The sequence below is a fragment of the Rattus norvegicus genome, chromosome 17 (genome assembly GCF_036323735.1).
Source record: "Rattus norvegicus strain BN/NHsdMcwi chromosome 17, GRCr8, whole genome shotgun sequence".
In the NCBI taxonomy this organism is placed as follows: Eukaryota; Metazoa; Chordata; class Mammalia; order Rodentia; family Muridae; genus Rattus; species Rattus norvegicus.
Genome location: NC_086035.1, coordinates 14,262,079 through 14,276,441, shown reverse-complemented (window position 1 = coordinate 14,276,441; position 14,363 = coordinate 14,262,079). Strand labels below are relative to the sequence as shown.

The following is a 14,363-nucleotide window of genomic DNA, read 5'->3' as shown; positions in this document are numbered from 1 at the left end:
GCCAGGAGAGGAAGAGAGGAAAAGAGAGAGGGAGAGGGAGGGAGGGAGGGAGGGAGAGAGAGAGAGAGAGAGAGAGAGAGAGAGAGAGAGAGGGAAGAAGGAGAGAGAGCGGAAGAGAGAGTGAGAGTCTCCTGTAGCTTTATTCACCACTTATATACCCAAGTCTCCAGGTAGAAAATAACTGGGAAGCACAGTGGGAAACCCTGGCTCCTGACTACCTGGCTGGTGACTTAGGTAACAAAAGACTAGGAGACCTGAATTAATTAGGGAGAAATCCCAGAAGACCAGCCTAAATCTCAAGGATAAAGGCTGAGGAAGCAAAAGGCAGAAGTAAGTTGACCACCACCCAGGTGTGGCCCAGGTGTGTCAGTTCCACATGCATCAGCCGGGCTCAGCAGAGGTCATGCAGTGGAGACACCGGGTGTTTACTACTTGGTCTTTTCTTCCTGTGCCGTAAATACATGGGAGAGGCCTCTGTCCAACAATCCCATGACTTTTACTGTGGCCATGCAGTTACAAATCGGCCAGGCCCAAATCCAATATGGCTCACTACAGAAATTGTTGACTATTGTGGCTTTAAAGAGATGTTGGGGGCTGGAGAGATGGCTCAGTGGTTAAGAGCACCGACTGCTCTTCCTGAGGTCCTGAGTTCAAAATCCCAGCAACCACATGGTGGCTCACAACCATCTGTAATGAGATCTGATGCCCTCTTCTGGTATGTCTGAAGGCAGCTACAGTGTACTCATACAATAAAATAAAATCTTAAAAAATAAATTAAAAAAAGAGATGTTGGTTTCTCTCTCTCTCTCTCTCTCTCTCACACACACACACACACTCACACACACACATACACACAATGAATATTAGAAGTTGTATAAGATCACCCTGCCAGTGATCTTAGACCAAAACCAGTTTCAGCCAATCTACTTGAAGAAGGAGGGACTTCTGTCTCCTGTGCAGCCTGGACTCCACGTTATGCAAGATCAGGGCTGGTTAGTGTTGTCAACCGGCGGACTCTAGAGTCTTCTGAGGGATGGGTCTCTGAGCATGCCTATGGAGGCATTGCCTTAGTGAGGTGGAGAGATCAGATCTGTCTTCTGATGATGATGATGCCATTTCTTGGTTGGATCTTAGACTTTATACTGAAGGATTAAAAATTAATAATAAGCCGCCTAGCTACCCAAAAAGAAGAAGTAGGGGCCTAGCTACCCAAAAAGAAGAAGTAGGGTCTGTGAGAACATGAACTTTTCACCCCTCCCTTGCTGTACAATGGTTCCCGGAACATTCTTGCATGAAAAGTTTCCTGGAACAGCCACAATGACCCATAGCCTCCGGCCACAATGGTCCAATGGCCCTGTAAAATGTCACTACCCCTAATCACAATGTCACAAAGTCCTGGGTGTGTTGCCTAGTGTTACACATGACTAGTATATGACCTAACTGTATGGGCAGTTTATGGTTTTGGAATTCCCCTCCTCCCTCCCTCTTGATCCCCCTGGTTTGTGGTTTTTTTCCTTTATAAGCTCTGTGAAAATTCAGGTCGGGGTCGAACTCCTCTACTCCCTGTGTGGTGTACGAGTCTCGACCCCAGCATGCTGGCCTGAGCTCTCGTTTCATCTCGCTTACAATAAATCTTCCTCGTGTGGTTACAGCAGGTCGGTGTCTGTGTCCTACTGGGTGCGCGTCTTTCCCGAGACTTGAGTGGGGGGCTCCCTTCAGGGGTCTTTCATTTGGGGGCTCGTCCGGGATCGGCGCGACCACCCAGGGGTCCTAGACCCACTTGGAGGTAAGATTCTCTGTTTTATCTCAGCGCTGTGTCTGGGTCTGTGTCTATGTTCTGTCTGGGAATCTGGTGCGATCGCTGTTTCGGTTTTGCGGACGCTCAGTGAGACCGCGCTCCAGGAAGGAGAGCGGGGTGGAAAGGGATAGACGTGTCCAGGTATCCACCGTCCGTTCGCCCTGGGAGACATCCCAGGAGGACACAAGGGGGGACCAGGGACGCCTGGTGAACCCCATCTGATAGGTCCAGAGGGGACTTTACTCCTTGACGACCGGTTTGTTAGGCAAGGTCTGCGACCTGCCGATCAGTTTCAGTGCCTCTGGTCGACACGAAGTCGACGTCGGTTTTGTTTTCTTTTTTCTCTTTTGTTTGTGCTCGTGTGTGTGGTGTGTGTTGTCGAGCTCGACATGGGACAGAAAGTAACGACTCCTTTGACTTTGACTCTGGATCACTGGACTGAAGTAAGGACTAGAGCTCACAATTTTTCGGTAGACGTTAAGAAGGGACCCTGGCAGACTTTTTGTTCATCCGAATGGCCGGACTTTAAGGTAGGATGGCCACCAGAGGGAACCTTTAACCTGTCTCTTGTTTTCGCTGTTAAGCGCATTATCTTTCAGGAAATAGGAGGACATCCCGACCAGATCCCCTATATCATCGTCTGGCAGGACCTGGTCCAGAATCCCCCACCTTGGGTTAAGCCCTGGACCATGGGGTCCGGAGTGACGGTGGCGGTTGCGGCAGCTAAACCTAAGCAGACCCAACCGTCGGCAGGCCCTTCGGCACCTCCGAAGATCTACCCCTAGATCGAGGACCCTTTGTGGACAGAGCCACGGCCTCCCCCTTATCCTCTGCCGCGACCATCTGCACCCCCGGTCCCGGCACCTGTCGAGAAGGACGGGGTGGGGGGGCCTGCGGCGGGGACACGGAGCCGGAGAGGCCGCAGCCCAGAAGGAGATTTCACTGTTGCCCTGCCCCTCCGTGCCTATGTTGGTGGCCCCCCGCCAGGCCCCGATGAACTTGTCCCTTTGCAGTACTGGCCTTTCTCTTCAGCTGATCTATACAACTGGAAAACTAATCACCCTTCTTTTTCAGAAAATCCCTCGGGCTTGACTGGGCTTCTTGAGTCCCTTATGTTTTCCCATCAGCCCACTTGGGATGATTGCCAGCAACTCCTGCAGGCCCTCTTCACCACAGAGGAGAAGGAGAGGATCCTGTTGGAAGCCAGAAAGAATGTCCCCGGACCAGACGGGACCCCCACTAATCTCCCCAATCTTATAGATGAAACCTTCCCCTTGACCCGCCCAGCCTGGGACTTCAACACTGCGGAAGGTAGGGAGCGTCTCACAGTATACCGCCGGACTCTAGTGGCGGGGCTCAAAGGGGCCGCTCGGCGACCCACTAATTTGGCTAAGGTAAGAGAAGTTCTTCAGGGACCAGCAGAGCCGCCCTCTGTTTTCTTAGAGCGACTGATGGAGGCCTATAGGAGATATACACCGTTTGACCCCTCCTCGGAGGGACAGCAAGCGGCTGTAGCCATGGCTTTCATTGGGCAGTCCGCCTCGGACATTAAAAGAAAGCTGCAGAGGTTAGAGGGGCTCCAGGACTACACTTTGCGAGATCTAGTAAAAGAAGCAGAGAAGGTGTATCATAAGAGGGAAACAGAGGAAGAGAAACAAGAGAGAGAAAAGAAAGAGGCAGAAGAGAGAGAGAACCGGCGTGATCGCCGGCAGGAGAGGAACTTAACTAAGATTTTGGCCGCAGTAGTAGGTGACAAAAGGATAGAGAAGGGACAGTCAGGGTACCTGGGCAACGGAGCAAGAAGACCTCCGGGAGGAAAAAGACTGCAGCTCGAAAATGATCAATGTGCATACTGCAAAGAAAAAGGACATTGGGCCAGAAACTGTCCTAAAAAGAAACAAAGAGGACCCAAGGTACTGGCCTTTGAAGAGAACTAGGGAAGTCGGGGCTCGACTCCCCTCCCCGAGCCTAGGGTAACTCTTTCTGTGGAGGGGACTCCTGTTGATTTCTTAGTAGACACAGGAGCAAAACATTCAGTTTTGACCAAGCCACTGGGACAATTGGGGCAAAAAAAGACTATGGTGATGGGAGCCACTGGTAGTAAACTTTACCCCTGGACCACTAAACGAGTTTTAGATATAGGGAAAAGCCAAGTGACTCATTCTTTTCTTGTGATTCCTGAATGCCCCACGCCCCTACTGGGAAGAGACTTATTAACCAAACTTAAGGCTCAAGTACAGTTCACCTCAAAAGGGCCGAAAGTAACCTGGGAAGAGGCCCCTGTTGCATGTTTGGTTTTAAGTTTAGAAGAAGAATACCGCCTCCATGAGCAGAATCCCAAACAGTTACTAGCCCCCGAGTGGCTGTCTGCTTTTTCCGAAGTCTGGGCGGAGCAGACAGGGATGGGGTTAGCCAAGCAAGTACCGCCAGTAGTAGTAGAATTAAAAGCCGATGCCTCTCCAGTCTCAGTCAAACAATACCCTATGAGTAGGGAAGCTAAAGAAGGCATCCGGCCACATATTCAGAGACTGTTACAACTAGGGATTCTAGTGCCTTGCCAATCCCCTTGGAACACTCCTCTCCTGCCTGTGCGCAAGCCTGGGACTAATGATTATCGACCAGTACAAGATTTAAGAGAAGTTAACAAAAGGGTGCAGGACATCCACCCTACGGTTCCAAATCCTTACAATTTACTAAGTTCCCTACCACCAGAGCGGACTTGGTACACTGTCTTAGACTTAAAGGATGCCTTTTTTTGCCTTCGGTTGCATCCCAACAGCCAGCCACTATTTGCTTTTGAGTGGAGAGATCCAGAAGGAGGACACACTGGCCAGCTGACCTGGACACGGCTGCCCCAAGGGTTCAAAAATTCCCCTACTCTCTTTGATGAGGCGCTCCATCGAGACCTTGCGCCTTTTAGGGCACAAAATCCCCAGATTTCTCTCTTGCAGTATGTAGACGACCTACTGCTTGCTGCTTCAACCCAGGAACTGTGTCGTGAGGGGACCAAAAGGCTCCTAAATGAATTGGGTGAGTTGGGGTACCGGGTGTCTGCTAAAAAAGCTCAGCTGTGTCGCACCGAGGTGACCTACCTAGGATACACTCTCCGAGAAGGAAAGCGGTGGCTCACCGAAGCTCGAAAGAAAACTGTGATGCAGATCCCGACCCCCACCACTCCGCGACAAGTACGTGAGTTTCTGGGGACGGCGGGCTTTTGTAGACTCTGGATACCGGGGTTCGCAACACTGGCAGCCCCTTTGTACCCTCTTACAAAAGAAAAGGTCCCATTCACCTGGACCGAGGAGCACCAAAGAGCCTTTGAGGACATAAAAGCTGCACTACTGGCAGCCCCTGCTCTGGCCTTGCCAGATTTGACTAAGCCTTTCACTTTATATGTTGATGAACGGGCTGGAGTAGCCCGCGGGGTCTTAACTCAGGCTCTGGGGCCCTGGAAACGCCCGGTAGCCTACTTGTCAAAAAAGTTAGACCCGGTCGCCAGCGATGGCCCTCCTGCCTAAAAGCCATTGCTGCCGTGGCCTTACTTGTTAAAGATGCTGACAAGCTTACCCTAGGTCAGCATGTGACTGTCATTGCTCCCCATGCTCTGGAGAGTATTGTGCGGCAGCCCCCGGACCGGTGGATGACTAACGCCCGGATGACTCACTATCAGAGCCTGTTACTGAATGAACGAGTGACTTTCGCCCCACCTGCCATTCTTAATCCTGCTACTCTTCTCCCTGAGATACATAACTCCACCCCAATACATCAATGTGTCGATATCTTGGCGGAAGAAACCGGAACAAGAAAGGACCTGACTGATCGACCATGGCCAGGTGTGCCTGCTTGGTATACAGATGGTAGCAGTTTTGTGGTGGAAGGAAAAAGGAGAGCGGGAGCGGCAGTGGTAGATGGAAAACAGGTAATCTGGGCAAGTAGTCTTCCAGAAGGAACTTCAGCTCAAAAAGCTGAACTCGTGGCTTTGACTCAGGCCTTGCGATTGGCAGAAGGTAAGGCCATTAACATTTATACCGACAGCCGGTATGCCTTTGCTACAGCCCATATACATGGAGCCATCTACAAGCAAAGGGGGCTACTCACTTCGGCGGGAAGAGACATCAAAAACAAAGAAGAGATTTTAGCCCTTTTAGAGGCAGTACATTTGCCAAAGAAGGTGGCCATTATTCACTGTCCAGGTCACCAAAAAGGAGAAGATCCTATAACAAAAGGGAACCAAATGGCGGACCTCGTGGCAAAACAGGTGGCCCAGCAGGTAACAATATTAGCAGAAAAGAGTCAGACTCCAGTAAAAACTCCAGTTACTGATGACTCTAACCACATTTATTCAGCCAATGATTTTAAAATATTAGAAAATATGGTTTGCAGAAAACAAGCTCAAGAATTCAGCTTTGATGGGGTAGCGCGGACTATGGATGGGCGAGTGATCCTGCCAACAAAAGAAGGAATAAGTTATGTTCAGAGACTGCACCAGTTGACTCATTTAGGGGCAGATAAACTAAAACAACTTGTCAAAGCTTCTAAATACCATGTGTTAAATTTAAATTCAACAATTAGGCAGGTGGTTGACTCTTGCCAGGCTTGTACACTTACTAACGCCGCTAAGCCCTATCAAGAACCTGGAAAAAGAAGACGAGGAGACCGACCAGGAGTCCATTGGGAAGTGGATTTTACTGAAATAAAGCCAGGAAAATATGGTAATAAATATCTATTAGTCTTTGTTGATACCTTTTCAGGATGGGTGGAGGCTTTCCCCACAAAATCCGAAACTGCTCAGGTGGTGGCCAAGAAGATTCTTGAAGAAATCTTACCCCGGTTTGGGGTGCCCAAGGTAATCGGCTCGGATAATGGGCCAGCTTTTGTTGCCCAGGTAAGTCAGGGATTGGCCTCGCAACTGGGGACAGATTGGAAATTACATTGTGCATATAGACCCCAGAGTTCAGAACAGGTAGAAAGAATGAATAGAACTCTAAAAGAGACCCTAACTAAATTAGCCATTGAGACCGGTGGTAAAGACTGGGTGACTCTCCTTCCCTTTGCGCTTCTTAGGGTCCGAAACACACCCGGACGTTTCGGCCTCACTCCTTATGAGATTCTCCATGGGGGACTGCCCCCCTTGACTGAGTCCAGTGGGATATTGGATCCCAGTGCTGACTCCTCCTCATCCTCTGCTTTGTTTACTCATCTAAAGGCTCTGGAAGTCATCAGAACACAGATCTGGGACCAGATAAAAGAAGCCTACGCACCGGGAACTTCAGAGGTGCCCCACAGGTTCCAAGTTGGAGATTCGGTCTTAGTCAGACGACATCGAGCTGGCACCTTGGAGCCTCGGTGGAAAGGACCATATCTGGTGTTGCTGACCACCCCCACGGCAGTAAAGGTGGATGGGATCGCTGCTTGGATACACGCCTCCCACGTCAAGAAGACACCCAACCAAAATGAAGACAACAACTGGATGGTGGCAACTACTAATAATCCTCTTAAGCTTCGCCTGTGCCGCAGAGGTAAAGAGCCAAGATACAGGAATATGGCCAGGACACATAGGAGCTGCGAATCCTCCGCTGCCAGCTAAAAAACCCACGCCTCCGAAACCCACGCCTCCGAAACCCACGCCATCGAAACCGGAAATCATCCAGACCGCTGCCGCCGCCAATGCCGCCAAAGCCGCCACTGCTGCCGTCGCTGCTGCTGCTGATGCAAACCGAGGCCCCACTACTACTCATGTTCCCAACGCCAAAACCACCAGACCTGACCGTGAGCACCCACCAGATGATTCAGTTAAGACTGCTCCTCACTCAGGTCAGGTTTACCTACCAAATTACAACCCACATCAGCCTTTAATTCTAACCTGGCAGGTTCTTGGTCCTGCTCTGGATCAGGTTTTATTCACCACTTCCAAAATAGCACCGCCAGGGACATGGTGGCCTGACCTAGCTTTCTGCCTCAAACAGATTATCCCCACTTCCATTCCCCCTAATCAAGTAAGAAGCTATGGGTTTTACTGCTGCCCAGAGCATAATAAGCAGACTATATGTGGGGGACCAGCCTCACATTATTGTGCTAAATGGAGTTGTGTTTCTTCCAATGACGGTGATTGGAAATGGGACAGCGAATACACTCATGACAAGGCTACCTTTTCTTTTGAAAACTCTGGGCCAGGGAGGTATGTCATAATAGAACCATATAAAAGGTTTGACTGTCGCCCTGCTGATTTAGATAGAATTCGGATCAAATTTACAGACACTGGTAAAAATTATGATACCCAAACATGGATAAGGGGCATGAGATGGGGGGTAGTTTTTAATGACTATAATAACAAGCCTGGATCATCAGTCATGGTTCGCTTAAGCCTCAGTAGCCCCCCAGCCCAACCTGTAGGTCCTAATGTCCTAGCTAAAGAACCTCCCTCCACTTCAAATACTCCCATACCCCCGGACACTGAAAATCGTCTGTTTAGCTTAATATAAGGGGCATTCCTGGTCCTGAATCGTACCAATCCTAACGTTACTCAGTCTTGTTGGTTGTGCTATGCCTCTAGCCCCCCATATTATGAAGGTATTGCTCAGACCAGGGGTTACAACAAAACAACAGACTCCTCTCAATGCCCTTGGGGGGAAAACAGAAAGTTAACTCTAACAGCAGTCTCAGGAAGTGGACTTTGTTCAGGCCAGGTACCTCATGATAAACAGCACCTTTGTAATCAAACACAAACCGTCCAGCCTACGGAAGGTAATCAGTATCTAGTACCCCCCCTAGACACAGTATGGGCCTGCAACACTGGTCTCACTCCTTGTGTATCAACTTCTGTTTTCAATACTTCCAAAGATTACTGTATTTTGGTTCAACTCGTTCCTAGACTCCTATATCATGATGATAGCTCTTTTGTAGATGAGTTTGATCACCGAGGTCGCTGGAAGAGAGAGCCTATCACCTTGACCTTTGCAGTACTCATGGGACTGGGGATAGCGGCTGGAGTTGGTACGGGTACCGCTGCATTAATTCAGACCCCCCAATATTATGAGGAATTACTGTGGATACTGACCTTAGATCCATAGAACAATCTATAACTAAACTAGAAGAGTCTTTAACCTCCCTGTCTGAAGTGGTACTACAGAACAGAAGAGGACTAGATTTATTATTCCTCAAGGAAGGAGGACTCTGTGCTGCTCTAAAAGAAGAATGTTGTTTTTATGTTGATCATTCTGGAGTGATCAAGGATTCGATGGCTAAACTTAGAGAGCGCTTAGATATACGGAAAAAAGAAAGAGAAGACAGACAGGGATGGTTTGAAAGTTGGTTTAATAAGTCCCCATGGTTAACCACTCTCCTCTCTACTTTAGTTGGGCCCATTATAATTCTCATGCTTCTACTTACTTTCGGGCCATGTATACTCAATAGGCTGGTGGCATTTATAAAAGAAAGAGTGAGTGCTGTTCAGGTACTGGTCCTGCGACAACAGTACCAAGAGTTACAATGGGATGAACAATGGCTCTAAGATTAGAGCTGATGAAAAAGAAGAAGTGGGGAATGAAGGATTAAAAATTAATAATAAGCCGCCTAGCTACCCAAAAAGAAGAAGTAGGGGCCTAGCTACCCAAAAAGAAGAAGTAGGGTCTGTGAGAACATGAACTTTTCACCCCTCCCTTGCTGTACAATGGTTCCCGGAACATTCTTGCATGAAAAGTTTCCTGGAACAGCCACAATGACCCATAGCCTCCGGCCACAATGGTCCAATGGCCCTGTAAAATGTCACTACCCCTAATCACAATGTCACAAAGTCCTGGGTGTGTTGCCTAGTGTTACACATGACTAGTATATGACCTAACTGTATGGGCAGTTTATGGTTTTGGAATTCCCCTCCTCCCTCCCTCTTGATCCCCCTGGTTTGTGGTTTTTTCCTTTATAAGCTCTGTGAAAATTCAGGTCGGGGTCGAACTCCTCTACTCCCTGTGTGGTGTACGAGTCTCGACCCCAGCATGCTGGCCTGAGCTCTCGTTTCATCTCGCTTACAATAAATCTTCCTCGTGTGGTTACAGCAGGTCGGTGTCTGTGTCCTACTGGGTGCGCGTCTTTCCCGAGACTTGAGTGGGGGGCTCCCTTCAGGGGTCTTTCAATACCTGGAGAAAAGATCCCAAAGAGCAACAGAGATTCATCACCCTTTATTCCTGACTGACTAGGAGCTTTGAGGTGTTCCTTCTACTCTGATTTCCCCGTACACTGTATCACAAACTGTGAGACAAAACAAATCCTTTCTTAAGTTGCCTTTGTTGGGGTATTTTATCGCAGCAACAGAACAGTAAGACATTCCTGCAGGAGATCCAAGGTGTCTTAATTAGGGTTTTATGGCTGCGAAGAGATACCATGACCATTACCTCTTATAAAAAAAACCATTTTATAAAAAAAAAAATTATTAATTGGGGCTGGCTTACAGTTGCAGAGGGTCAGCCCGTCATCATCATGGTAGGAAGCACAGCAGTGTCCAGGCAGACACGGTGCTGGAGGAGCTGAGAGTTCTTCATCTTGATGCAAAGGCTGCCAGAAGGAGACTGCTCTTCTGCGGGAAGCCACAAAGAGCCTCTCTTTTGCACTGGGCAGAACATGAGCATAGGCTCTCAAAGCCTTTCCCCATGATGACAAACTTCCTCCAACAAGGCCACACCTATTCCAACAAGGCCACATTTGCTAGTAGTGCCACTTCCCATGGGTCAAGCATATTCAAACCACCACACAGGGTTAATCCCTTTTCTCAGCAAAGCTTTCATCTGGATAGTGGAGACACCTCAGAGGACAGAAACAGGAGGCTTACATAAAGCCTCAGAGGGTCTTTACCTGCCAGGAGACCCCTGAGTGAGACAATGAGACTAAGAGGTTTATTTTTGTGGCGCTCGGGGATCCACCTTCAGCAGTCTCTTGAGCAGGAGGCTGGAGGCGATCCGAAACTCGCAAGCACCTTTTATACATTTTTTTTTAGAGGGCACATTACAGGAACAGCAACTAGGGAATTGGTTATGGGTAGTTAGGATGACCTTTTGACTGATTGGCTGGGCCAATATGGCTCAGCCTGGGAGAGTACTTCCGTTGCCCAGAGGGCCCAGGTGTCCTTCAGCCAGTACCTTTTATGGTTTTTCTGAGAAGTGTCTCGTCAGTCATTTCTGGGAAATCGTCCTGGGGCGGGGAGCGTGAAACTCTCCCTTGGGGCCTAACGCCCTTTCCTGGAGCCACCTCAGGGTTGGGTCAGAGTTGCTGAATCTTATCACTTATAGGAAAAGACCTGGGAAACTGAGGTAGCAGAGGCTGTTAATGCCACTGGGTGACAATAAGACCATGACCACAATTTCCGAGCCAAATGTGAAGCAAGCTTTAATAAACACTGGCTAGGTCCATACCCAGTCTTCCCAGAGAATGGTACCAAATTACAATAGTCAGAGGTTTATAAAGGCAAACCCCACAAGACTCTCTATTCCTCACCTTTGTCCAGTTGGGGGTAAGCACACATCCTGATGTGCTTCCTGCTTAAGTACATTCTGTGGAGTTGAGGAAAGTTCCAAGAATTCCTCCAGAACTTAACCTATCCCAAACACACCCATACCCCACCCTGGAATTCCCCTAAAAGGCTTTAAAGGTGAGCCTGTAATCACTCAGCATCTCCATTTTGGTAGATGGAGATCCCTGCATGCTGGTAATTTCTACGGAATGGAAGTTCTTTGCTGAATCTCGGACCCTCCTACTTCCTGTTAGTGTAAGTAACAAGTCACATACTTCTGCTGATTAACAACTCAGGCTAGACTCAGACTTGGCTCGGGCCAAGTGGCAGGGCAGCTCCTGATTGGCTGCCCACAAGGGGAGTTTTGCCTGGAATTTGTCTTGCTTTGGACTTGTCCAATATTAGGAGGCCTAGTCCTTAAACTACAAGTTTGGAGTCTGCCTGGCTTAGTCCCTGGCTTGGCCCTCTCAGAACTTACATTTTGAGCAAGTGGGCTTACAAGTTAGAGGCATTTTTGTCTTATAGATCTCTTAAGCACAATGGTTTAAACTTGAAACACAACTTTAGGCATCATGAGGCCTAGGGTATATACACTCTAACGTCCTCCAGCCTCCTATGATGTAAATGTCTCTTTTTATCTCCTCTGATGAAGGGATGAGAGCTGCATTCAAGGTGTGCAAATTCATGATTTGGGCTGAGCCGAGAGCATTTCTTTCTCTATTCTAACTAACTCTGGGCCTAGGTCTGGAAGCTTCTAGCCTCTATATAATCTAATCTTCCAAATTGACAGATTCAATCTGGCTTCTCTCTATGTCTGCCTGAATTGCTAGGCTTGGCCTCAAACTAACTTTGGTAACATGTTCTAATCGTCTAATGGCTCTGAAGGACCCCAGGGGCTTTCGCCAACCTTACACCCACCCGCCTTGGGTCAAGGCTAGGCCAAGTTCCATTCTCTACCCAGTTCTCCGGAGGAGCAGGGACATACTTGAAAAACTGAAGAATGTACTGACTGCTAGTCACCTGACGCTCTGGTCCCAGATAGAGTTCGAATGCCTGTCATAACCTGCCTGTTCTTGCTAGCCAGTAGATTCAAAGGTCAACCTGCTTAGCCAATAAGTTTAAACTGTAATCTTGCTGATGTAACCTGTACCCCTAAAAAGTACAGAAACTGTTTGCTATAGCCATTCAGGGTCGCCTTCAAGTCACTTGCCACGAGAGGCTGATTGAGGGTCGACCCGATGTGCCTGAAAATGAACCTCTTGCGTTTGCATTGAACTTGTGTCTCACTTGGGGCAGTGTGTGTGTGTATGTGTGTGTGTTTGTTTGTGTCTTCAGGTAGTTAAGCCTCACTTCTTCTCATTCTCTGACTCATTCTAGCTTGTTCTCTCTAAAACCTGTCTCTGTAAAACTGTTTTTTTTTTTTTAAGATTTATTTATTATATATGCATACACCGTAGCTGTTCTTCAGACACACCAGAAGAAGGCATCGAATTCCATTACAGATGGTTGTGAGCCACCATGTGGTTGCTGGGATTTGAACTCAGGACCTCTGGAAGAACAGTCAGTGTTCTTAACCACTGAGCCATCTTCCCAGCCCTGTAAAACTGTTATACACACACACCACCACCACCTTTTTTCCGCTCTTGCTCCTCTTTAGTAGGCTCTCCTGTGCCATTCTTGTGTGAGTTGGGTGTATCCTAGCTCTGACTCACCACATCAAATCTCTGACTGGTCACTCTGTTTGCCCCTCAAGTAGATGTCACTTTTAAATATGGCTGCTTCCTTCTTACAAACTGACCTTACCTTCCTTGTTAGGGATTAAAGATCTGTACTTAAGAGCGTGTCGGCAGTCCATCCAGGCCATACCTTTGGATGGGACTCCTTGCCAGAACAGCCATGTTGCTAGATTTAAAACTCCTCTCCACTCTGAAACCAAGTACGACAGGCACTTGGAGAGGATCCTGCTAGAGAGCTCGTTGGTTATGCTCAGTTGTGTCTGGTCCCACCTTTTCTCTGCTGTGACCTTCTGACCCTTTCCACACCATCTAGACAGGCCGTGATGGCCTGAGACCTAATTACCTCCACACACCCCGTGCTGCTTTTGTAACGAGTGTTAGAGAAACCCAGTTGTTAGGTTGAAAGTCTTGGGGGCTGGTGAAGCGGCTCTGTTGACAGATTACCTAGCATTCTGAAGTCCTGGCTTCCATCCCCAACAGAATAAACAGGGTGTGGTATTGTATGCCTGTAATCCCAACGGTCTGTGGGCGGAGGCAATGATATCAGAAGTTCAAGGTCCTCATTGGTTACGTACAATGCGTTGGAGGCACAGCCTTGGTCTATGAGATTCTACGTCAGAGAAAGCCATCAAAGGACAAGCAGTCTGAGTAAGACACATGTTCTATAACCAAGCACCATTCTGAATCAAAGTGGGTTTAGCATGCTTGGCCCGTCCATATATCCAGATTGTTGGGGGGTGGGGCACAGGGTATGCAAATAATGAGGAAAGGACCACTGAATTCAGAAATAAACCAAAAGCAACTTGTTCACCTGGGGTAGAGGAGGACCCTTCTAACCGTTAGGATCTCGGTCAGTCTCGGGAGCGGACATGACCTTGAAAGGGAGGTGAGTTGTCTCCTTTTGAAGGGCAATCCCAGGAGCAGATGTTTGGGGGATAATAAAGAAGGAATTTGTAAACTGAGGGTTAGTTCTCAGGCCCATGGTGTGGTGGACCGCAGAATGTTGGCAACAGTAATCTTATCTAACCTATTTGGGGCTCACGAAGGCCAGGTGGTTTCACTGTGAGATGACTGCAGGCCTGAGGACACACAGTAAGATGGGGGTCAGCAGGCCAGTGCCTGGAATTGTTCTGGGCTCTTTATGCTTGTGGCTAGAGAAAAAAAAGACGTCATACAGAAAGTACCTCTGGTGACTTAAGAGCCCACATTTGCCTTTTTTTTTTTTTTTTTTTTTGGTTCTTTTTTTCGGAGCTGGGGACCGAACCCAGGGCCTTGCGCTTCCTAGGCAAGCGCTCTACCACGGAGCTAAATCCCCAACCCCCACATTTGC

General features: G+C 48.4%; 1 pseudogene; it reads left to right on the top strand.

Moving 5' to 3' along the window:
* The first annotated feature begins 1,661 nt into the window (after positions 1-1,661).
* On the top strand, positions 1,662-8,822 carry LOC102556474 (uncharacterized; annotated as a pseudogene).
* The last annotated feature ends 5,541 nt before the right edge of the window (positions 8,823-14,363 follow it).